The 26320-nt window shown below is 45.9% G+C and overlaps 1 long non-coding RNA gene across 1 annotated transcript; it reads right to left on the bottom strand.

Annotated features, from left to right (window-relative positions):
* Window positions 1-572: 572 nt before the first annotated feature.
* Window positions 573-20837, bottom strand: LOC140720113 (uncharacterized). Its single transcript, XR_012097106.1, has 3 exons — window positions 20759-20837; window positions 1530-1643; window positions 573-672 (listed from the first exon to the last, which is right to left on the bottom strand). It is a non-coding gene; the product is annotated as an uncharacterized lncRNA (long non-coding RNA).
* Between the last annotated feature and the right edge of the window lie 5483 nt (window positions 20838-26320).

Genomic DNA, 26320 nt, shown 5'->3' on the forward strand with positions numbered 1-26320 from the left:
GCTCAGACACAGAGTGAAGCTCCTACATAGCAACGCATCACATACACACTGTATCAGACACATGTAAAGCACTCTCCACAACGTCCCATCACACACTCCCGGGGTCAGACACAAAGTGAATCTCGCTCCACACAGTCCCATCACACACTCCCGGGCTCAGACACAGAGGGAATATCCCTCCACACCGTCCCATCACACACTCCCGGGAACAGACACAGAGTGAATCTCCCTCCACACCGTCCCATCACACACTCCCGGGGTCAGACACAGAGTGAATCTCCCTCCACACCGTCCCATCACACACTCCCGGGGTCAGATACAGAGTGAAGCTCCATACCGTCTCATCACACACTCCCTGAGTCGGCAGTAGAGTTGTCCGAAACGTCAGTTCATACACTCCAAGGGTCAGCGGAGCGGTGAAGCTTCATCCACAATGTCCTACCAGACACTCACGGAGTCAGATACGGGGTGAAGCTCGTTGCACACCGTCCCATCACACAACCCCGGCGTCAGAATCCCATATCTCTCTCTCTGCCTGATGAGGAGCGGGGTAAGAGGGTTATTTTGCCTCACCTCTGATACTGGTAAAGAAGTGGCAAATTTCCGGATAGTTTCTCCAAAGCAGAGTGTTGTTTGAGTCCGAGCGGATCTGAGACTGACGAATCTGTGATACTGAGAGAGACGGTGAAGGATATTTCGCGTTTACAGTGACGTGTGAGTGGGCGTCACTTTCCGGTGCGCTGATACGTGTCATGTTCCGGATCATGTAGATGTCACGCTGAGTGAAGTCTCAGTCCCAGGATTGAGAGGCCTGTTGGTGTCACGGTGAGGAGTGTGCTGGTGTCACAGTCAAGGGAATCGGTGTCATCGTGACGTGCGAGTATGCGTCAGTGACATGGTAATTGTTAATTCCGTGTAACAGTGAAGGGCATGTCGTTGTTGCGGAGAGGCCCGTGTCGGTGTCACTGTGATAGGTGTTTCTGTGACCCGATGAGATGTATATCGGGTCAAGCTGAGATTAATTTCAGTGTTACGTTGAGGGATATGTCGGGATCTCAGTGAGGGGGTTTGTCGTGGTCGCAGTGAGTGGAGAGTCTGTGTCCTGGTGAGGGGCGTGGTCTCACACTGACGGGTGTGCTGGTCTCACGGTGAGAGATGTGTCTGTGTCACGGTGAAGGCTGTGTCTGTGTCACGACGAAGAAAGTACTGTGGTCACGGTTGGTGTGTCTGTGTTAGTGAAGTACGTGTCGGTGCCACGGTGAGGGGCGCGTCGGTGTTATAGTGAATCGTTATTACAGTAACGACGGTGTTTGTCGCTATCAGGTTGAGGGATGTGTCGGTATCATGTTGAGGGATGTGTTGGTAGGGGTACTGTTGGGGTCGCGGTGAGGGTCCGCTCACTACCACAGTGAGGGGTATGTTGGTTTCACGATGAAGTGTGTTTCGGGGTAATGTTGGGAATGTGTCGCTGTTACTGTGGCCATTTTTATTCTCTGCAGTTTGGTCGTTCCGACCGGTGTGAAACTCACCATGAATCCTCCAGCAGATACCCGTGATAATGAGGGCCGCTGTTAAAACGCAGATTAGCCATATGCTTGAGTCTGATCGGCCTCTCCTTGCGGGTCGTTCACTTCCCATGTCGTCTGTGGAAAAATCGTTCCACGACTTTGTTAATCCATCGTCATATTCCCTGATCTACCCCACCCTTGCTCTTCCCATCCTCTGAGTTCAAATCACTCTCTTTCCCTCCTGCTGAGAAGTGAACATAAATCATAGATCAGAACTATAGCAAAGAAAATAAACACGTTTCCTGCCTACCAACATCCATCTCCCACCATATTGACGTGCCTGAGAAACTTCTGCTAAAACGCCTCTATCGATCTGCCTCCAGCACCAGCCCTGGCAGCAAATTCCAGGCTCTCTGTGTAAACAGAAATCCGCCTCACACAGTATAGGATTCACAGTCAATACCTAGAAAGCTAAAATCGCCAAAGATCGCGACCTTATGTTTCTTGTAACAGCCTGCAAACTCTCCACAGGTGTGTTCATCTGAATCCCCAAGACTGTTAGTTGATCGACAATGTAGCCCCATGAAGAAGTTCATACCGATCCTGTTTCTCACTTCAGCTCTTAAACTCTCTCCTAGACGAGGGATATTTTCCCTGATTTGTAAAGCCACCCCACATTCTTGAATTTATTGTGCATCGGCACGACTAAAACAGCAGCAAACTGCAGTATTGAGCTTACAGATCTTCGCCTCCTGCAAACAAGTCACACTGATGACGACATCGTCATCCTTCCAGACATTGACACCGGCCCTAAGCTCATCTGCCTTTCATACAGTACTTCTTGCTTTGTGACGTACGCAGCTCAGACCATGAGTCCCAGCAGGCTCAACAATTTGCTTCCTGACTCTGTGTGAGGTCTTCTCAACATCTGTCCTAACAAGCACTCCACTCTCTGCTATGTAACTCCACCACTCCCCCTTTTTAATGGCGCTTCCCGCAGGGATAATAGTTCCACTCCAGTTCAGAATTAAACTGAGAAATTTGCTCATGGCAGAGAAAGAAGCAGCTGCATCACGTGGGGGCGCTGTTGCGCGGCCTCCAGGCAGCAGTCGGTGCTTCCCCTTGCACCTTCATCCCCCAGTCTTCTCTCGGCAGAAGACAAGGTCTGCTCTGCTCGACTGAAGATGTCTTGTGGCCTTCAAATTACGCAGTGCCTCGAGATGTGTTGTCGTCTGTTTATTGCCAATGAACTATCTGCCTATTTTTGTCTAGACCAGAATCACCTCCCTCGTTGTACCGATATTACTGATAGATAGATAGATAGACAGATAGATAGATAGATAGATACTTTATTCATCCCCATGGGGAAATTCAACCTTTTTTTTCCAATGTCCCATACACTTGTTGTAGCAAAAACTAATTACATACAATACTTAACTCAGTAAAAATATGATATGCATCTAAATCACTAACTCAAAAAGCATTAATAATAGCTTTAAAAAAAAAGTTCTTAAGTCCTGGCGGTTGAATTGTAAAGCCTAATGGCATTGGGGAGTATTGACCTCTTCATCCTGTCTGAGGAGCATTGCATCGATAGTAACCTGTCGCTGAAACTGCCTGCCTGCTCACTCTCACACTTGATAATGTTGAGCAGGAGATATCCGACACTGGTAATAGAGGATTCTATAGTAGGGGTAAACAGAAAAGATGTTCTGTGGACGAGAGATGGTATGTTGCCTCTCGGGTGCAATCTCTCTGGTTCCCTTCTGAGCCAAAGAGCCAGACTCAGTGCCAGAGACTGACAGGTGAGACTTTCCTCTGCTTCTCATTTGCACCCATCTCCCTCACCCAGAAGTGCAGAAAGTGGTCTACCGGTTATTCAGCGGATTGGCCACAAGGGGTCTCTGCACAACCTCTGGCTGTTTAACTCCATTCCCCTTCCTGAATGTCACCCATTTTCCTGTGAAACTCTCAGTGGATCTAACTTCCTACCAATATGTCCACCTTATCAGTCCCTTCAGCTTCCCCAATGATTCCGAGTTCATCCTGTTCAGGTTCCAATTCTTTAACGGCGCTTGTTAGAAGCTGGATGCACTTCTCACAGGAGACACTGGAGGTCTCCTTGCAGTCCCACGTCCAGCAAGGGGAGCATGCAGCTCTCCTGTCAGGCATGCCTACCGCTCTAATGGTACAATTATAACGAAAGAAACAACATATAAACTGAAAGAAACTAAAAGAGTACAGAGGAGATTACTAGAATGTTACCTGGATTTCAGCACCTAAGTTACAGAGAAAGGATGAATAAATTAGGTCTTTATACTTTTGAACGAAGAAGGTTGAGGGGGACTTGATAGCAGTATTGAAAGTTATGAGGGGGATAGATAGCGTTGACATGGATAGGCTTTTTCCATTGAGAGTAGTGGAGATTCAACCAGGAGGACACGAGTTGAGATTTAGGGTGCAAAAGTTTAGGGGTAACTCTGGGATGAATTTCTTTTCTCAGAGAGTGGTAGCTATGTGGAACAAGCTTCCAGTAGAAGTGGTACAGACAGGTTCGATACTGCCATTTATATTTAAAAAAAAAACTCGATAGGTATATGTACAGGGAGGAATGGAGGTTTATGGGCTGATTGCAGATCGGTGGGATAAGATGAAAGTAAGCGCTCGGCACGGACTAGAAGGGCAAAAATGGCCTATGTCCGTGCTATGTGTTATACTGTTATATGAAATATTTCCGAGAGAGCTGCCCGTAGGATTACTAGAAAGGCAAATCAAAATCCCGTTTGACTACAAAAGACCTTCAGGACGATTTAGCCGACTTTGGAGTGGTGGTGAACTGTTCTACTGTGCAGTGACACCTGCACAAATATGACTTTCATGGAAGAGACATCAGAGAAAAGTTGAACAAGATTGAAACATATAAAATCAATAAGGGATTGGACACGCTGGAGGCAGGAAGCATGTTCCCGCTGATGGGTGAGTCCAGAACTAGAGGCCACAGTATAAGAATAAGGGATAGGCCATTTAGAACTGAGATGCGGAAAAGCTTTTTCACTCAGAGAGTGGTGGATATGTGGAATGCTCTGTCCCAGAAGGCAGTGGAGGGTAAGTCTCTGTATGCATTCAAGAGTGAGTTTGATAGAGCTCTTATAGATAGCGGGGTCAAGGAATATGGGGATAGGGCAGGAACGGGGCACTAATTGTGCATGATCAAACATGATCACAGTGAATGGCGGTGCTGGCTAGAAGGGCCGAATGGCCTAAACCTGCACCTACTGTCTATTGTCTATTGTCTATTAAGTTAGTTATTTTATTCTTTGAAGCATAGATGGTTGGGTGGGGGGACTTGATAGAGGTATTTAAAATTATGAACGGGATAGAGAGAGTTGACATAGATAGGCTTTTTCCACTGAGAGCAATGGAGATTCAATCAAGAGGACATGAGATGAGAGTTACGGGGCAAAAGTTTAGGGGTAACACGAGGGGGAACTTCTTTACTCAGAGAGTGTAGCTGTGTGGAACGAACTTCCAGTAGAAGTGGTAGAGGCAGGTTCAATTTTGTCATTTAAAAAAATGGGTAGGTATATAGACAGAAAGGATTCGAGAGTTATGGGCTGAGTGAAGGTCGGTGGGACTAGGTGAGAAGAAGCGTTCGGTACGGACTAGAAGGGCCGAGTTGGCCTATTCCCGTGCTGAAATTGTTATATGGTTTTATGGTTGTTATAATGGGTGATTTTAACTTCCCTAATATTGAGTGGCATCTCCTGACTGCAAGGAGGATAGATGAGGCTGAAATAGTCGGGCGTGTTCAACAAGGATTCCTGACACAGAATGTGGACAGGCCGACGAGAGAAGAAGCAATACTGGATCTAGTTCTGGGTAATGAACCTCGTCAGGTGGCAGACCTCTTGTTGGGGGAGCATCTTATTGAGAGTGACCACAACACCCTTAGCTTCTGCATAGCTATGGAAAAAAGTTAAAAACAGGCACAATGTGAAAGTGCTTAACGGGGAAAGGGCTAACTATAATTGGATCAGACAAGAGACATCGAGAGTAAATTGGAAACAGATATACAAGGGTGAAATGTTAGATATAAGAAGCAGGAAGTAGGAGGGGCCCATGAAAAACATAGGGTAACCAGGAAGGAGTTTAAGAAAGGACTTATGAGAGCTCGAAGGGGCTATGATAAGGTATTGACATGTAGGATTGAGGAGAGTCCCAAGGCGTTCTGTGCTTATGTGAACAACAGAAGGATGACAAGAATGATAGCAGGGCCGCTAAACGATGAAGAAGGCAACACGTGCCTGGAGGCGGAGGAACTTGGCGGGGTCCTAAATGATTACTTTGCTTCAGTATTCACAAGTGAAAAGGACCTTGATCAGGCCTGTGTGCTGGACAATGTGGAGATTAAGTAAGAAGCGTTGTGTCTTCTGAAAAACATCAGGATTGATAGGTACCCAGGGCCGGACGTGTTAGACCCCAGAGTGCTGTGGTAAGTGAGAGAAGAGATCGCTGGAGCAGTAATTACCTGCTTTTGAATCCTCTTTGGCTGTAGGGAAGGTCCCGGAGGGTTGGAGAATGGCAAAAGTAGTTCCCTTGTTTAAAAAAGGTAATAGAATCCTCGGAACCATAGACCGGTGAGTCGGTGGTCTGCAAACTACAGGAAAATATTCCTATGGATAGGATCTACGAGCATTTCGAGAAATACAGTCCACTCAAGGATAGTCAACATGACTTTATGAAGGGATGGTCGTGTTTCACGAGCCAAATTGAGTTATTTGATGAGGTGACAAATGAAATTGATCAGGGTAGTGCGGTAGATGTGGTCTGCATGGATTTTAGCAAGACATTTGACAAGGTCCCCACAAGAGACTCATCCGGAAAATCATAATGCATGGGATCAGTGGAACTTTGGCTGTTTGGATTAAAAAAAGGCTTAAAGGAAGAAAGCAGAGGGCAGAAGTGGAAGGAAAGTATTCTGCCTGCAGGTCGGTGACTAGTGGAGTGCCGTAGGGATCTGTCCTGGGAACCCTGCTATCTGTGATATTTATTAATGATCTGGATGCAGAGGCAGAAGGATGGGTGAGTAAGTTTGCGGATGACACGAAGATTGACGTGAATAAAGGTCGTCCCTCTATTCTGAGACTGTATCCTCTAGTCTTTGACTCTACCAGCACAGGACAAATCCTCTCCACATCCACTGTAGCAAGACCTTTCACCATTCGAGAGGTTTTAATGAGGTCACCCCTCATCCTTCTGAATACCGACCCAGAGTCATCATACACTCTTTATATGACAAGCCTTTTATTCCCGGAGTAACTTTCCTGAACTTCCTTTAATCTTTCGCCAGTTTCCGCACAACCTTTGTAAGATAAACGACCCAAAACCGCTCACAGAAATCCACGTGAGGCCTCGACAGTGCTTAATGATGTCAGCAGTTTAAATCTTCGCGTTTACATTCCTTAGAAATAATTGCTCACATGGCATTGGACTTCCTGATCACAGACACAACATGCAAATTAACCTTCAGGGAATCATCACAAGGTCTCCCAAGTCCCTGTCAGTGTAAAGCTCCGTTTGTGTTCTCCATTTTCTCTACAATTACAAAATTGCCTACTCTTTCATTTCTTCTACCAGCATGCGTGGCCTTTTAATTTCCAACATTGTATTCATCTGTCATTTCTTTGTATAATTCCCCTTATTTGTTCAAGTCTTTCTGTAGACTCTCTACTTCCTCAAAACTGCCTGTCCCTCCACCTATCTTCAGATAATTTGCAATCTTTGCAACAAAGCCATCAATTCTATTATCCAAATGATTGACACAGAATGTGAAAAGTATCGGTCCCAACACAGACCCCAGTGGAGCAGGATGAGTCACCGGCAGTCAATCAGATAAAAACAGTCTCCCTTTATTCCCAATCTTTGCCTCCTGCCAATTAGCCACTGCTTTATCCATGCTAGAATGGTTCCTGAAATCCCATGAGCTCGTAGCATGTTAAACAACCTCATGTGCAGCACCTTGACAAGGCCTTCTGACAATCCAAATAGCACGTCATTAACCGATTCTCTTTTGTCGATCTGCGTATTATTTCATCAAAACGTACAGCAGACTTGTCAGGCAGCATTTTCCCTGAAAGAAACTCCGGCCTATTTTATCCTGGGTCTGCAAATACCCTGCGACCTCATCCTTAACAATGGTCTCTAATACATTCCCAACCGCTGAGCTCAGACTAACTAACCAAGAGTTCCCTTAACAATGTTCTCGAATACCTTACCAACCGCTGAGATCAGCCTAACTGGCCCGGAGTTTCCTTAACAATGGTCTCTAATACCTTCCCAACCGCTGAACCCAGACTAACTGGCCTAGAGTTTCCTCAACAATTGTCTCTAATACCTTCCCAACCGCTGAACCCAGACTAACTGGCCTAGAGTTTCCTTAACAATTGTCTCTAATACCTTCCCAACCGCTGAACTCAGACTAATTGGCCGAGAGTTCCCTTAACAATGGTCTCAAATACCTTACCAACCGCTAAGCTCAGACTAACTGGCCTAGCGTTTCCTTAATAATCGTCTCCATTACCTTCCCAACCGCTGAGCTTAGAATAACTGGCCTAGAGTTCCCTTTCTTCTGCATTTCCCCGTTCTTGAAGAAAGGAGAGTCATTTACAATTTTCAATCTTCCGGAACCATTCCAGAATGTAATGATTATTGAAGGATAATTACTAATGCCTCTACGATCTCTTCTGCCACCTCTTTCAAAGCCCAGGCGTGTAGACCATCAAGTCCAGCTGGCTCATCTACCTTCAGACCTTAGGGTATCGCAAGAACCTTCTGTCCAGTGATGGTAACTTCTCACACTTCCGACACCCTGACACCTGCAACTTCCATCCTACTGGTCGTGTCTGCCACATTGAAGACTAGTGAAAACCACTGATCCAGTTCATCCGCCATTTCATTATCACCAATTGCAAATTCTCCAGCATCATTTTACAGTGGTCCGATATGCAGTTTAGCCTCTCTTTTCCGCTTCTTCTATCTGAGGAGACTTCAACCATCCTCTTTAATAATATTGGGTAGCTTGCTTCTATATTCTATCTTTACCTTAGTTAATTTTAAAATTGCCCTCTTTTTGTTTTAAATATATCTCAATCGTTCAACTTCACACTGATATTTGATGCATTTTAAGCCCTAGATTTCGCTTTTACTTTGTCTTTGACTTCGTCTATTAAGCACGATTTTGTCAGCCTTCTTTTGGAACTGATCTTCCTGTTTGTGATGTACATGTCCTGTTCTTTCCGAATTGCTTACAGAAATTTCATCCATTGCTGTTCTGCCGCCATCCCTGGCAATGCCCTTCTCCATTCAATTCTGGTCAACAGTCCCCTCATGCCTCTGTAATTTCCTCATTAACCCCACTGTAATACTGACACATCTGATTTGAGCTTCTTCTTCTGAAACTGAAGGCTGAAAGTTTTCATATTATGTTCACTCACCGCTGAGTGTTCTTTTACCTCAAGCTCTCTAATCAGATATGGTTGACTGACCAGCATCCAATCCAGGATACCGGAATTGCTGATCCCCAGTTGGGTTCAACCATGATTTGCTCTAAAAAGTCAAATCGTAGGCACTGTAGAAATACCCCTCCTGGAATACCAACCTGAATTTCCCAATCTACCCGCATATTGTAGTTCCCCCATATCGATTGCAACTTTGCCCTTTTGGAATTTATTTTCCGTGTCCGGTTGTACTTTGTAGGCCAGATCATTACCACTCTTTGTTGTCTGTATCCAATTCTGATCATTTCCGTACCCCTAATCTCAAAGGTTCAACACCTAGCGACCCTAGGTCACTGCTGAAAGGACTCGGCCCGAAACATCGTCTGCATTCTTTCCCTTAGATGCTGCCCGGCCTGCTGAGTTCTTCCAGCATTTTGTGTCTGTTGTTTGGATGTCATCTCTTTCTTACGACTTGATTTTATTTTTACCAACAGAGCTCAGACGCCCTCTCTGCATTCCCGGCTGTGCCTTCGACAGTATATGTACCCTTGGGCATTAAGTTCCCAGCTACAGTCTTCCAGCCATGATTCAGTGAAGCCTGCAACATCAGACCTGCCAATCTGCAACTATGCTGCAAGTTCAGCTTTGTGATTTGGTTACCGCGCACATTTGAAAATCCACACATTCTGTCCTGTATTCTTCCTTTTCCTTTTCTTTCTTTTATCATTTCCGATTCTGCCCACCTTTTAAGTTGCAGCTCAACCGATTGGCTGCAATTTCCCCCAGTCATCTACCTCTCCTCAGTGTGCATTGCCTCTGTTTGCAAACCAGTGACCTCATCGTCAGCACTATTATCGGCCTTTCATACAATTCTGTTGCATTGAAATGTGTGCTGCACACGACACGAGTTGAACCATATGATTCTGAACATCGTCTGAGCTCTTACAGACATCTACCTCCACAAATTCTCCATAAGCTGTTCTGGCATTCTAGCCCATATCCTTCCGCAACTAGTTCGAACAAAAACTGGCAACTGTGCAGTTTTCCTGGTTCTGGGCTCACTAGCACGCGGCACGAGTAGCAGTCCTGAGATCACTACCCTGGACAACCTGCCCTTTAACCTAGCACCTAACTCCCTGTACTCCCTCCTCATACGTCCTATCAATGGCACTGATATCCATATCGAAACACGATTTCACTTGCTCTGCACTGGGCCATGGACCATCAGGACGATAGCAATGCTTACGGCACGCTGCGGTGTATTGGCAACAGCTCAGCGTTCAGCACAGTCATTTCCTCAGTTCTAATCAACAAGCTCCAAATCCTGGACCGTTGCATCTCCCTCCGCAAAATAATGTTTGACTTTCTCATTGTGAAACCACAGTCCGTGTAGATCGGTCATAACATTTCCCATCTACAGGTAGTGTTGAATTAACAGAGAAGCTGCAGGTCATCTAGAGATTAGGAAAATGAGCAAAGTACTGGCAGAAGGAATACAGTGCCTGGAAGTGTACCGTCATGAAATTTGCCAGAAGTTATAAATGTGCGGACTATTTCCTTAAAGACAACAACAAACCTCGGCTCAAAGGGATTTGGGAATCCTGGTGCAGGAATCCCTCGAGGTTAATTTACAGGTGGAGTCGGTGGTGAGGAAGACAAATGCAATGTTCGCATTCATTTCCAGATGAGCAGAGTATAAGAGTAAAGGTTTATTTTCGAGGTTTTACAAGGCACTGGAGAGGTCACATTTGTTGTATTATGAGCAATGTTGGTCCCCTTAGAAAATAATGGATTTGCTGACATTGAAGTTGATACGACTAGAAGACAATGCGAAGCATAAGGCTATTCAGTCGATCAAAACTGATTTGCCATTCCATTCATGACTAATCCCGGCTACCACTCAACAAAACTTCTCGCTGTTTTTTTTCTCTCTGTTTTTTTGACGCCCTAACCAATCAGAAAGCTGTCATATTTCGCCTAATTCTACTCACGGCCTTGGGCTCCAGTATGGTTTGCGGCAGAGCATTCCACATTTTCGCTTCTATCTGGCGACAAAAACTCCTCTTTGTTTCTGTTCTAAAAGGCTGCTCCTTAATTTTGATATGTGCCCTCCAGTTCTGGATATCCCCAACACAGGAAACATCCTCTCCACATCCACCGTACCTAGCCACTTTCAACATTCGGTAGTTTCAACAAAATCACGAGATTGTAAAGCAAGATTGTTTAACCAATCTATTACAGTTTTTTTCAAGCAGGTTACCCAGAAAGTGGATGAAGGGAAGACAGTGGATGTTGTCCACATGGACAAGTGTAAGGCCTTTGACAAGGTCCCGCATGGGAGGTTAGTTAGAAAGATACAGCTTCCAGGTATACATGGTGAGGCAGTAGATTGTATTAGAAATTGGCTCAATGGAAGAAAACAGAGAGTGGTGGTGGAAGATTGCTTCTCTGAGTGGAGGATTGTAACCAGTGGTGTGCCACAGTGATCAGTGTTGGGTCCATTGTTATTTATCATCTATATCAATGAAATGGATGATAATGTGATAAATTGGATTTGCAAACTTGTTGATGATACAAAGATTGGAGATGTAGTGGACTGTGAGGAAGGATTTCAGAGCTGAGAGGAGGATTTGGATCAGCTGGAAAAAAGGGCTGAAAAATATCGGATGGAGTTTAATACAGACAAGTGTGAGGTATTGCACTTTGAAAAGGCACACCAAGGTAGAAAATACAAGGTAAATGGTAGGGCACTGAGGAGTGTAGTAGAACAGAGGGATCTGAGAGTACAGATTAATAATTCCCTACTAGTGACGTCACAGGTAGATTGGGTCGTAAAGAGAGCTTTTGATATATTGGCCTTTATAAATCAAAGTATTGAGTATAAGAGTTGGAATGTTATACTGAATTTCTATACTACATTCGTGAGACCGAATTTAGAGATTTGTGTCAAGGTTTGGTCACCTAACTACAGGTAGGACATAAAAAGGTTGAAAGAGTGCGGGGAATGTTTATAAGGATGTCGCTGGGATTTGCGAAACTGAGTTACAGAGAAAAGTTGAATGGGATAAGAATTTATTCTCTGCAGCGTAGAATAATGATGGGTCTTTTGAGGAGGTATAAAACATTATGATGGGTATAGATAGAGTGAATACAAGCAGATTTTTTTTCCACTGAGGCTAGGGGAGAGAAAAATAACAGAGGACCTGTGTTAAGGGTGAAGGGTGAACAGTATAAAGGAAAATGGTGGTGGGGGGGGGGTTCTTCACACAGAGAATGGTGGAAGAATAGACTGTCAGATGAAGTAGTAACTGCAGGCTCACTTATAACATTTAAGAAAAACATGGACTGGCACATGGATGCCAGGGGTATGGAGGGATATGGTCCAGGCGCAGGTCAGTGGGATTAGACAGTAAAATAGATCGGCACAGCCAAGAATTGCCGAAGGGCCTGTTTCTGTGCTACAATGTTCTAAGGGTCTATCATTCGATCACCACGCATTCCTCTAATTTTCAATGCCTACACGCCAAAGGTTGCCGACCGCTCCGTATATGTTAACCCCTTCATTTCCAGAATTATCCTCCTGAACCTCGTCTGGACTCTCTACGCCGACAACACGTCCTTTATGCGATATGGGTCCCAAATCTGTTGCCGATACACCACGTGCGGCCATCTTGTTTCCTTATAAAGCCTCGGCTTTATATCCTTGTGTTTTGGTTAAAATTCATTTCCCCTTGAAATAAATACCCCATTGCTTTTGCCTTCTTACCCGAGACTCAACCTGTAAATGAAACTTTTGGGAGACTTGAACAAGGGGTCCACTCTTAGACCTGTACAAATCCCATTATTCCTTTGAGATACTGATGCATGTGACTTATGCTTGCCCCTCACAAACTGTAAATTTAATCATACCTCTTTGGTCACCCAATTACAGGAAGGATATTAATAAGGTTGAAAGAGTGCAGAAAAGGTTCAGAAGGATGATGCCGGGACTTGAGAAATTGAGTTACAGAGAAAGTTATGACATTATGACATTATTCCCCGGAGGGTAGGAGAATGAGGGGTGATTTGATAGAGGTGTACAAAATTATGATGGGTATCGATAGAGTGAATACAAGCAGGCTTTTTCCACTGAAGACAGGGGAGAAAACAAAAAAACAGAGGTCATGGGTTAAGGGTGAAAGGGGAAAATTTTAAAGGGAACATTAAGGGGGGGGCTTATTCACTCAGAGAGTGGTGAGAATGAGGAATGAGCGGCAGATGATGTGTTAAATGCGGGCTCACTTTTAACATTGAAAACGTGGACAGGACATGGATGAGAGGTGTACGGAGGGATACGGGCTAGGTGCAGGAACCTGGGACTAGGCAGAAAAATGGTTCGGCAAAGTCAAGAAGGGCCAAAGGACCTGTTTCTGTGCTGTAATGTTCTAAGGTTCTATTGTTCTATAGATCAGCCACATTGAAATGGTGCAGCAGACTCGATGGCCAAAATGGGCTAATTCTGCTCCTAAGTCTCACGTTCTTATGATAAGGGATAAGGTTCTTTGTTTTATTGTGGAAAAGCTAAACGTTGTTGCTTAGTTTGACTACCTGAAGACTGAGGCACCGAAGGTCACAGGATAAATGCGAGCTAACAAAAGGTAGCAAAGTTTCATTACAAGAATGAGGTAGTGTTAACTTGTTTCCGGCACTGTCGTGGTAATGGAGGAACTGACTGCAGACGTGCAGTTCTAATTTAGTGCACCGTCCGGAAGCATTCGTAGACTGGCTGATACCGAACAAGTGCTTCTTGAAATCGCTCACTGACTATATTTGGCTGTTGGCTATCGCCCAAATTTCACTGCATAAATGTAAGATATAACCTGGCAATGGCGGAGCCGGAAGGCAACGTGATCACCTATTCAAGGGTTAACCGTACACCGATGTCTGTGTCTTTATTTCTGTTTGACCCCGGGATAAATCCCTTTACAGTCCAATTCGGTAAATCAGGGTAATGCCTTCGAGACGAATGATGCGAGACCCAGGGAGAGATGACTGGCTGAATTGATTGAGTAGAAACTATTCTTCTGTGTTGGTTTATGTTACATACCTAGACATGTCCATGAATAATATCCCAGATGATGGATGCCCTGGGAGATGGAAGGTTGGGAGAGAACTGGAGTGGTGAGAGAGGGAAAGAGAGGAGGAGATAGGGAACGTGCCACATAGAAGGGAAGGGAGGTATCAGATGGCGTGAGTCCGAGGGAGCGTTGTCGATCTGATTTGACCGGTGTAGGTAGATCACGCACGGATAGTAGATGCAACTTTCATGACATATAGCAAAGCTTTTAACAAGGTCCAGTTTGCAGACTTCACTGGAGGATGCTGTGGAACCCACGAACACCTCTCTGAGCAGTTTCATTGCGTTCAGCAATATGGCGGTTTCCACGAGAATGTACACTGTGCAGTTAATAACCTTGCCGAAGAGAGTAATGTTGGTGGCGTTGTCAACAGAGAGGACAGTTATCATTGACAGGGGGATCCTAATCAGCTGAGGAAGTTTGGCAAGCGTAGCCACTTGTAGTTTAATTCGTTAAGGGCGAACAGTCATATTTCAGGATGACAAACCGCGTCAAGACATTCACAGTGAACGGGAGCGACTCTGGAAGTTATAATAGCGCAAAGGGGCTGAGACATCCAGGTGCACGTTTCCATGAAAATAGAGTCCCAGGTAGACAGGGTCCCTGGTGAGTGTTGTAGAACAGAGGAAACCAGGGAAGAATCTAATGAGATGGAAGAAGGCAGCAAACGTGAGGTCTGGGAAGCAAGGATCAGATGAGTTTATTGAGGGTAGCAAGAAAGGAGCTTAAAAAGGGGCTGAGGAGAGCGAGAATGAAGTATGAGAAGTCCTTGGCGAGGAGGGTAAAAGAATCCCCAAGGCATTCTTCAATTATGTAAGGAACAAAAGGATACCAGAGGTGCAGGTAGGACCGATTAGAGATAAAAGTGGGACATGTGTTTGGAGGCGGTAGAAATGAGCGAGGTCCTCAATGAATACTTCTCTTCGACTTCACCGATGAGAGGGAACTTGATGACAGTGAGGACAATATGAGTGAGGTTGATGTTCTGGAGCATGTTGATATTAAGGGGGAGGAGGTGTTGGAGTTGTTAAAATACATTAGGACAAATAGGTCCCAGGGGCCTGACGAGTGACGAAAACAGTCTCCCTCCAAACCCGTTCCCTCCAAAGGTTTTCCTTGCCTTCTACGTCCTCTATATCTCCATTCCCTATAATATGGCTTTCTGTCTGTCACTCTCCCTCGCTCTCTCTCTCTCTCTTCCTCGCTCGTTCTCCGGTTCCCACCATCCACCCTTTCCTCTTTTCTCCCCCTTTCCCTCCATCACTCTTACAATTCTCTCTCCCTTCCTCTCCTACCACCACACCCACCACCCTCTTCCAACTATCTTCCCTCACCCACTCCCACTTTACCACTCTCCCCCCTCTCCCCATCGCCATCAACTTCCCCATTACAGTATCGTAACCCACTCAGTCCCATAGCACACTGTTCTCCCTACAATTTCCCCGTCCCTTACCACTTTTAGAGGGGAAGGGGTCAGTGGCTTCTTGGATCGGGACACCCAGCCGTCATTCACATTTTCCCATTCTCCATTACCCGCCTTCCCCCTCGTTCACCTCTTCTCCCTTCATCTTTTCCCTACCTCTCCTCCACAGCGCTTAACGCTTTCACTTCTTCCCCACCCCCACACCGTTCCTCATTCCTGCTCCAATGTCCCCTCCCTCCATGCCACCTTCCCCATCCCTCTCCTACAGTGTCCCTCAGTCCCCACTCTCACACCTCACCTGCTCCTTCTCTCTCCCTCTCACAATTCCTCCCTCCCCACTAACTTGCTACCTCCAGCCGTTTTCCAATTCTTGACTTGTGTGTCTGCCTCAGAGATTCCGTGTGTGTGTGTGTGTGTGTGTGTGTGTGTGTGTGTGTGTGTGTGTGTGTGTGTGTGTGTGTGAGAGAGAGAGAGAGAGAGAGAGAGAGAGCGAGAGAGAGAGAGAGAGAGAGAGAGAGAGAGAGAGAGAGAGAGAGAGAGAGAGAGAGAGAGAGAGAGAGAGAGGAGAGAGAGAGAGAGACACGGAGAGAGAGAGAGAGAGAGAGAGAGAGAGTCTCCCCTTTTCCACCCAGCTTCAAAAACTCTCCCTTCCCCACTCTCTCATGTACCTCTCTCTCCCCCATCTGCCTGCCCTACTGACTTTTACATCTCCAATACCCCTGTCGCCATGACCAAGAGATATTTTCCCCACAAACCCTCCCATTTTCTCAGGACATTTTCCACGTCCCTTCCGACTTTCAGAGGGTGGAGAAGGGGATGGAAGCTTTTTCGCTCGGGACACCAAACGCATTTCACAGTCTCCCATTCCACCTTCACTCCCCTCACGCCCCCTTGCCCCATCTCCCTTGTTCCTTTCTCTGTCGCTTCCTTCCTCACGCTCCCTCGCCCCACTTTTCTCCCACCACACTTTTCATCTTACACTTTCCCCTGCCTACTTCCTCCCTGGCACTCTTCGCTACAGCCCGCTCCCTCACTCCAGACCCTCACACCTCATTCTGTCCCGCTCCCTCCCTCATTCCCCACTCTAACACCTCACCCGCTCTTTTCCTGTCCCTCTCACCATTCATCCCCTTCCCACCACTTCCCTACCTTTAGCCGTCACAGAAGTCTTGAATTGCGTGTCTGCCTCAGAGATTGTGTGTGTGTTTCTGACTGAGAACCGTTGTGCTGTGGAGCGAAGAGGAAGGAAGGGAAGGCGAGGAGTGGGCGGGGACGGGGTGGAGAGATTGCAAAAGGCAGGAACCACATGACAGGCCAATCCACAAAAAACTGAGGAGAGGCTCGGAACCGAGGAAGTTTATTCGCTCGGGACAACCAGCTTCTCTTACATTCTCCCTTTCCCCCATACCCCACAGTGGTAAACTACGTATACCTGCCTGGACACGCCCCTCTGCTGACTGCTCCTGTGGCTCTTCCCACGTGGTAAACTACATATACCTGTCTGGACACGCCCCTCTGCTGACTGCTCCTATGGCTCCTCCCACGTGGTAAACTACGTATCCCTGTCTGGACACGCCCCTCTGATGACTGCTCCTGTGGCTCCTCCCATTGTGGTAAACTACGTATACCTGTCCAGACACGCCCCTCTGCTGTCTGCTCCTGTGGTTTCTCTCACAGATCCCGGTATAAATGCGATTGGAGCCACTGCTCCTCCTTCAGTCTCCAGGATGTTGTGTCGTGGTCTCCTGCTGCTAATCGTGGTCTCTTGATGCTAATAAAAGCCTATCGTTGGCCTCTCGTCTCCCAGAGTTATTGATGGTGCATCACCCACCCTCCCCCTGGCCTCATCTCCCTCGTTCCTTTCTCTGCACTTCCTTCCTCACGGTCCGTCGCAACCCTTCTATCCCACCACACTTCATCCTTCCTTTTCCCCTCCCTGCTCCCTCCCTGGCACTCTTCTCTACAGCCCACTCCCCTCACTCCGCACCCTCACCCCTCCTTCTCTCCAGCTCCCTCCGTGTACCGCACTCCCCACTCTCACCCCTCAGCCGCTTCTTCTCTCTTCCTAGAACTATAGAACCATAGAACATTACAGCACAGTAACAGGCCTTCTGACCCTTCACCCTTAACCCATGTCCTCTTTTTGTTCTCCCCTAGTCTCACAGGAAAAAGCCTGCTTGCATTCACTCTATCTACTCCCATCATAATTTGATGTACCTCCGCCAAATCTCCCCTCATTATTCAAAGCTCCAGAGAATAAACTCCTAACCTATTCAACCTTTCTCTGAAACTCAGTTTCTCAGGTCCCGGCAACATCTTTGTAAAACTTCTCTGCACTCTTTCGACCTTATTAATATCCATCCTGTAATTCGGTGACCAAAACGGCGCACAATACTACAAATTCGGCCTCACCAAAGCCTTATACAACCTCATCATAACATTCCAGCTCTTATAATAAATACATTGATTTATAAAGGCCAACATTCCAAAGGCTCTCTTTACAACCCTAACTACCTGTGACATCACTTTTAGGGAATTTTGTATCGGAATTCCCAGATCCCACTGCTCTACTCCACTCGTCTGTGCCCTACCATTTATGCTATGTGGTATGCTCTACCTTGTTGTTGTTTTTTTCCTTCCTAAGAGCAATACCTCACAATTGTCTGTATTAAACTCCATCTGCCATTTTACAACCCATTTTTTCCAGCTTGTGGAAATCCCTCTGAAAGCTTTGAAAATCTTTCTCACAGCCCACTACAACTCCAGTCTTGGTATCATCAAAAATTTTGCTGATCGAATTTCCCACATTATCAACCAGATCATTGATATAGATGACAAATAACAGGGGACCCAGTACCGATCCCTGTGGCACACCACTAGTCACAGGCCTCCACTCAGAGAAGCAATCCTCCACTACCACTCTCTGACTTCTCCCATTGAGCCAATGTCTAAAACAATTTAACTAACGACCCATGCGGGACCTTATCAATGACCTCACTGAAGTTCATGTAGACAGCATCCAGAGCCTTCTCTTCATCTACGTTCCTGGTAACCTCCTCAAAAAACTCTAATAGTTTTGTTAAACAGGACCTACCATGCACAAAGCCGTGTTGACTCTCTCTAATAAGTCTCTGTCTATCTAAGTACTTCTAGATTCTACCTCTTAGTATTCCCTTCAATAGTTTACTTACTATCGACGTCAACCGTACCGGTCTATAATTCCCCGGATTACTTTTAGAGCCTTAATTTAAATAACGGAACAACATGAGCTATCTTCCAATCCTCGGGCACCTCACCCGTAGATACCGACATTTCAAAAATATCTGCCAGGGCAACTGCAATTTCAACACTGCTCCTTCAATATCCGAGGGAATACCCTGTCAGGTCTTGGGGATTTATCTACTCTGACTGGCCTCAAATAGCAAGCACCTCCTCCTCTTCAATTTGTAAAGTTTCCATGAAATCACTACTTGTTTGCCTTATTTCCATTGACTCCATGACAGTTTCCTTAGAAAATAGAGACGCAAAAAAAACATTTAAGATCTCCCCCATTTCTTTTGGTTCCATACGTAGCCGACCACTCGGATCTTCAAGAGGACAAATTTTATTCCTTACTATCCTTTTGCTCTTAATATACCTGTAGAAACTCTTTGGATCATCTTTCACCTGGACAGCCAAAGCTCCCTCATGTCTTCTTTCAGACCTCCTGATTTTTCTCTTCAGTTTTTTTTTTGCACATTTTATAATCCTCAAGTACCGTATTTGTTCTCTGTTTCCTATGAATGTCATGCGTTTCTCTCATCTTATTTATCAGAGTTCCAATATCGATAGAGAACCAAAGTTCCTTATTCTTATTCACTTTGCCTTTAATACTGACAGGAACATACAAACTCTGCACTCACAAAATGTCTCATTCGAAGGCCTCCCACTTACCAATGACATCGTTGCCAGAGAACAACCTGTCTCAATCCACGCTTTTCAGATCCTTCCTCATTTCTTCAAATTCGGCCTTTTGTCAGTTTAGAACCTCAACCCGAGGACCAGATCTATCTTTATCCATGATCGATTATAATGGTGTTATAATCACTGGAACCAATGTGTTCCCCTACACACACTTCCGTCACCTGTCCTAACTCCTTTCCTAATAGGAGATCTAATCTAGCATCCTCTGTAGTCGGTACCTCTGTATATTGATTTAGAAAACGTTCCTGAACACATTTTGCAAACTGTAACCCGTATGGACATTTAACAGTATGGGAGTCCCAATCAATACGTGGAAAAGTAACATCCCCAGCTATCACAACTTCATGTTTACTGCCGTAGTCTGCTCTCTCTCTCTGCAGATTTGCTCCCCCAATTCTCTCGGACTATTCTTCTCTCAACACAATCTCTAACACAATTCCTCCCTTCCCCACCACCACCCAGGCTCTAGACGTTCCAGAAGCCTTGATTTGCATGTCTGCCTCAGAGAGAGAGAGAGAGAGAGAGAGAGAGAGAGAGAGAGAGAGAGAGAGAGAGAGAGAGAGAGAGAGAGAGAGAGAGGAGAGAGAGAGAGAGAGAGAGAGAGAGAGAGAGAGAGAGAGAGAGAGAGTCTGTGTGTATGTGCCGTTGTGGAAGAGGAAGGAAGTGGAGGCGAGCAGTGGGCGGTGACGGACTGGTACGATTGCAGACAACAACCTCTCCCCATTCCCACCCACCTTCCAACACTCTATATCCTCCTCTCTCCCACGGCCGTCACTCCCCCATCTGCCTACCCTACTCTTTTTTACCTCTCCAGCACCCCTATCGCCGTGAGCAAGAGATATTCCCCCCAGAGACTCATCCATTTTGTATGGAGGTTTCACACGTCCCTTCCGACTTTCCGACGGCGGTGAAGGGGGTGGATGCTTTTTGGCTCGGGACACACAGCGTCTCTCACATTCTCCCTTTCCCCCATTCCCTACCCTCCTCCTCGCCCCATTCCCCTCATTCCTCTCTCTGCTCCTTCCTCCCTGACACCCTCGCACCACTTCTCTCCTAGCACTTCTTTTCAACTTTCTCCCTTCCCCTGCTTACTTCCTCCCCGACCCTCTTCGATACCGTCCTCTCCCTCAACTCCGACCCTCAGCCTCCTTCTCTCCCGCTCCCTCCCTGTACCTCACTCCCCACTCTCACCCCTCTCCCGCTCCTTTTCTCTGTCTCTTACCATTCCTCCCTTCCCCACCATCTCCCTACCTTTAGTCGTTCCAGAAGTCTTCGATTGCGTGTCTGCCTCAGAGACTGTTGTGGGTCTGTGTGAGAACCGTTGTGCTGTGGAGCGAAGAGGAAGGAAGGGGAGGCGAGGAGTGGGCGGGGTCGGGGTGGAGAGTTTGCACACGACAGGAACCACATGACAGGCCTATCCACACAGAACTGTGGAGAGGCTCAGAACAGAGGGTATGATAGCCGGAGGGAAAGGGAGTAAAGCCAGGCGTCAACTTTTCCCCATTCTCCTCATAAATCCCGGTGAACACAGAGGGGGAGATTTGTGGAGCAGAGTCTTGGGTTGGGGCCAGAGATGTGGAGGGCTGTTGATGATGGAGCTGTCCACGCAAGCATGTAGTAGTGCAGGGGAGTTTGGGGGTGAGGTAGAAGGGTGCAGTGGAGCAAAGAGGTGACTGAGTTGAGAGGAGTTTTGGGGTGGGAGGGTGTGGCGGAGACGGGAAGTATTGTGAGGTAGGAAGGGGTTGTCGGTGACGGGAAGTCGGTGTAAGGGATGGTGGAGTGGATGTATACGGCAGAGGAGTCAGGTGATCATGGAGATGGTCAGTGGCGAAAGGGAGGGGCGGGGTGACTAGACAACCCGTACTCTATTTTGGGCACAACGTCAGAACATTAGTCAGGTGTCAGTCTCGTATGATGACCTGGTAGGGATCTGCGGACCCGTGCCCACCAACAGACTGGGTCTAAAGGGAGAGAAAATTAAAATATCTTTGGTACAATGGGATTTGTGATTCCTCGTGTAGGATTCTTTCAGAGTAACTTCCAGGTTGTGACGGTGATGAAGAAGGAAAATGTGATGATGCATTCATTTGGGAAGGTCTGGGATATGTAAATATGGATGGATATGTTGAAACTTTATAATGCATTGGTGAGGCCTCTTTCGGAACGTTGTGTGCAGTTTCCGGCCCCGTGTCCAGGACGTTGCATCGAATGCTCGCCTCTATTCTGAGTCTGTATCCTTTGGTCTTTAACCCTCCCAGTACAGGACAAATCCTCTCCACATCCACTGTAGCAAGGCTTTTCAACATTCGAGAGGTTTCAATGAGGTCACCCCTCATTCTTCTGAATTCCTTTGAATACCGGCCCAGAGAAGTCATATGCTATTCATACGATAAACCTTTTAATCCCGGAATAACTTTCGTCAACCTCCTTTAAATCCTCTCCAATTTCCGCTCAGCCTTTGTAAGATAAGCGGCCCAGAACTTCCTGATCGCAGCCTAAACATGCAAGTGAACCTTTAGGGAATAGTGCACTAGGGCTCCTAAGTCCCTGTCAGTGTCAGCCTCAGCTCCGCTTCCATTTCTTCCATCAAAGTGCGTGGTCTTTCGGTTCCCGACTCTGTATTCATCCGCCATTCCTTTGCACATTCTCCAGGTATGGTCAAGTCCTTCTCTACCCTCTCCACTTCCTCAAAACTGCCTGCCCCTCCCCCATCTTCATATCTCTTGCAAACTTTGTCAAAAGGTTACCTATTATAGTCCGAAATTCTTGACATATAATGTAAAACGTATCGATCCAAACATAGACCCCTGTGGAACACGATCTGTCATTTGCAGCCAAACAGAAAAAGAATCATCCATTCTTCCCACTCTTTATCATGCCAATCCGCTCCTGCCAATCAGCCACTGCTTTAACCATTCTAGCATCTTCCCTGCAACATCAGCAGCTCGTAGCTTGTTAAGCAGCCTCGTGTGTAGCCTTCTGACTACCAAAGAACACGTCATCAACCGATTCTCTTTTGTCCATCTGCGTACCATTTCATCAAAACATTTTAACAGATCAGCCAGGCCAGATTTTCCCACAAAGAAACTCTGGGCTATTTTATCGTGGACCTCCACATGTGCCCTGCGACCTCATCCTTACTAATTTACTCTACCATCTTCCCAGCCAGTGAGGTCAGACTAACCGGACCAGAGTTTCTTTTCGCTGCCTCTCTCCGTTCTTGAAGAAAGGAGTGTCATTTACAATTTTATTCTGCTGGAAGCATTCCACAAACTATCTAGAGTATTACAAGGCTAACAGGAAGGAGCTTAAAAAGGAAATTATGAGAGCCAGAAGGGACCATGAGAAGTCTACTGGCGGGCAGGAGTAAAGAAAACACCAAGGCTTTCTACAAGTATATGAAGAGCAAGAGGATATGACATGAAAGAATAGGAACTATCAAGTGCGACAGCGGGAAAGTGTGCATGGAACCGAAGGAAGTAGCAGAGGTACTTAATGAATATTTTACTTCAGTATTCACTATGGAAAAGGATCTTGGTGAGAGTAGTGATGACTTGCACCAGAACGAAAAGCTTGAGCATGTAGATATTAAGAAAGAGGATTTGCTGGAGCATTTGACATGCATCAATTTGAATGAGTCACCGGGACCGATGAGAAGTACCCCAGGCTACTGTGGAAGGCGAGGGAGGAGATTGCTGAGTCTCTGGAGATGATCGTTGAATCATCAATTCGGACGGGAGAGGTTTCAGAGGATTGGAGAGTTGTGGCTGTTTTTCCTTTATTCAGGAAAGGGAGTAGAGATTGGCCAGGGAATTATAGACCATTTAGCCTTACCTCAGTGATTGGTAAGTTGCTGGAGAAGATCCTGAAAGACAGAATTTATGAACATTTGGAGAGGTATAATATGATTAGGAATGGTCAGCATGGGTTTGTCAAGGACATGTCCTACCTTACGAGCCTGATTGAATTTCATGAGGATGTGACTAAACATATTGATAAAGGAAGAGTAGTAGATGTAGTCTATATGGATTTTAGCAAGGCATTTGATAGGATACCGCATGCAAAGCTTATTGAGAAAAGAAGGAGGGATGTGATCGAAGGGAACATTGTTTGGTGTATCCAGAACTGGCTTTCCAGAAGGGAAAGTGTGGTTGTAGACGGGTCATATTCTGCATAGAGGTCGTTGACCAGTGGTGTACCTCAGGGATCTGTTCTGAGATCATTACTGTTCGTTATTTTTATAAATGACCTGGATGAGGAAGTGGAGGAATGGTTTAGAAAGTTTGCTGATGACTCAAAGGATGGTGTTGTTGTGGATAGTGTAGAGGGCTGTCAGAGTTTACAGCTGGGTATTGAGTTAATGCAGAACTGTACAGAGAAGTGGCAAATGGAGTTCAACCCAGATGAGTTTGAAGTGGTTTATTTCGGTAGGTCAAAAATGATGGCAGAATATGATATTAATCTATAGTACTGTAGATTATAGTATTATAGATATTATTAATCTACATTAATATTGTATTAATCAGTGTGGACTATCAGAGGAATCATGGGGTCCGAGTCCATAAGATGCTCAAAGCAGCTGCGCAGATTGTCTCAGTGGTTAAGAAGGCGGATGGTGTATTGGCCTTCATCAATCGTGGAATTGAATTTAGGAGCCGAGAGGTAATGTTCCAGCTATGCAGGACGCAGGTCAGATCCCACTTGGAGTACTGTGCTCAGTTCTGGTCGCCTCTTTACAGGAAGGATGTGGAAGCCATAGAAAGGGTGCAGAGGAGATTTACAAAGATTGTGGAGCATGTCCCATGAGAATAGTTGGAGTGAGCTTGGCCTTTTCTCTTCGGAGCAACGGAGGATGAAAAGTGACCTGACAGATGTGTATAAATGATGACAGGCATTGATCGTGTGGATAGTCAGAATCTTTCTCCCTGGGCTGAAATGGTTGTCACAAGGTTGACACAGGTTTAAGCTGCTACGGAGTAGTTACAGAGGAGATGTCAGGAGTAAGTGTTTTACGTGGGTGCGTGGAATGGTCTGCCGGCAGCGGTGGTGGAAGCTGATACGATAGGGTTTTTTTAAAAGACTTTTGGATAGGTACGTGGTGCTTAGTAAAATAGAGCGCTATGCGTAAGCCTAGTCGTTTGTAAGGTAGGGACATGTCCGTCACAACTTTGTGGGCCGAAGTGCCTGTATTCTGCTGTAGGTTTTCTATGTTTCTAAGTCAGATCGTGTACGGCTTGGCCACCGATGGCATGGCTCGGGTGAATGACGAGGCAGTGGGAGGAGTTAGGTTAAAGGGCAAGATGTCCAGAGTAGTGATCTCAGTTTTGAATTCCGAGCCACGTGCTAGTCAGGCAAGAACCTATCCTTGTCATTGATACCCACAAGGAACAAGGTTTTACTTGCTCTGCACTGGGCCTTGGACCATCTTGTCAATAACAATACTTACGTCAGGCTGCGGTTTATTGACAACAGCTCAGCGTTCAGCACAGTCATTTCCTCAGTTCTCATCAACAAGCTCCAAACCGTGCAAAACAATGTTTGACTTCCTCATTCGGACATCACAGTCCGTGCGGATCGTTCATAACATTTCCGATCTGCGGGTAGTGTTGAATTAGCAGAGAGGCTGCACATCTCACACAGATTAGAAAACTGTTCAAAGTACTGGGAGATAGAATGTAGTGCCTGGAAATGTATGTTCATGCAACTTGCCGGAAACAAAAAAAGTGTAGACTATTTTCTTTAAAAAATAACAACAATCTGCAGCGCAATGGGATTTGAAGTCCTGGTGCATTATTCCTTCACATTTAATATACAGGTGCCGTCAAAGGTGAGGAAGACTAATACAATGTTCGCATTCACTTCCAGATGACCAGCATATAAGAGTAAATATTTAATTTTTAGGCTTTGCAAGGCACTGGAGAGGTCTCATTTGTAGTGTTTTGAGCAATGTCGGTTCCCTTAGATAAAAATGGAATCGCTGACATTGGAAATCAGACGACCAGAAGACATATACAGGGAATTAGATCATTCAGCCCATCGAAACTGCTCTTGCCATTCCCATCATGGCTGATCCCGCATTGCACCCAAATCTATACACCTGCTTTGCGTAAGGAAACTGTCAAGCTGTCCCCATAAATATGACGGGTTTGGCTTCCACCATGGTTTGTGGCAGAACATACCGCAAATTCGCTTCTGTCCAGCAGCAAGCACTGCTCTTTGCTTCTGTTCTAAAAGGTCACCTTGCAATTCGGAGTGTGTGTCCTCAAGTTCTGGACATCCCTACCAGAGGAAACATCCTCTCCACGTCAACACAATCTAGTGCTTTCAGCTTCCGGTAGTTTCAAGAAGATTATCCCGCATTATTCTGAATTCCAGTGAGTACAGGCCCAAAGTTGCCGAACGCTGCTCATATGTTAACCCCTTCATTTCCAGAATTTTCGTCGTCATCCTCGTCTGGACTCCCTGCAATGACAACACATCCTTTCTCAGATATGGAACCCAGATCTGTTACCAATACTCCAAGTGCGGCCCTGTTGTTGCTTATAAAGCCTCCCCGTTATCTCCCTTTTATATATATATATATATATATATATATATATATATATATATTCGTTTCCCCTCGAAATAAATGCCAACATTGCATTTGCCTTCTTACCCCAGACTGAACAAGTCCTGCACCTATGATGTTTGAAACATCCCCACATTTATATAATATCATACATTCCCGAACACTGCATTCCGTATGCCACTTCCTTCCTGTTTTTCCCATTTGTTTAAGTCCTACTTCCTCAGCACTACCTGCCCCTCCACCTA

Source organism: Hemitrygon akajei, unplaced genomic scaffold (genome assembly GCF_048418815.1).
Source record: "Hemitrygon akajei unplaced genomic scaffold, sHemAka1.3 Scf000036, whole genome shotgun sequence".
NCBI classification, from domain to species: Eukaryota; Metazoa; Chordata; class Chondrichthyes; order Myliobatiformes; family Dasyatidae; genus Hemitrygon; species Hemitrygon akajei.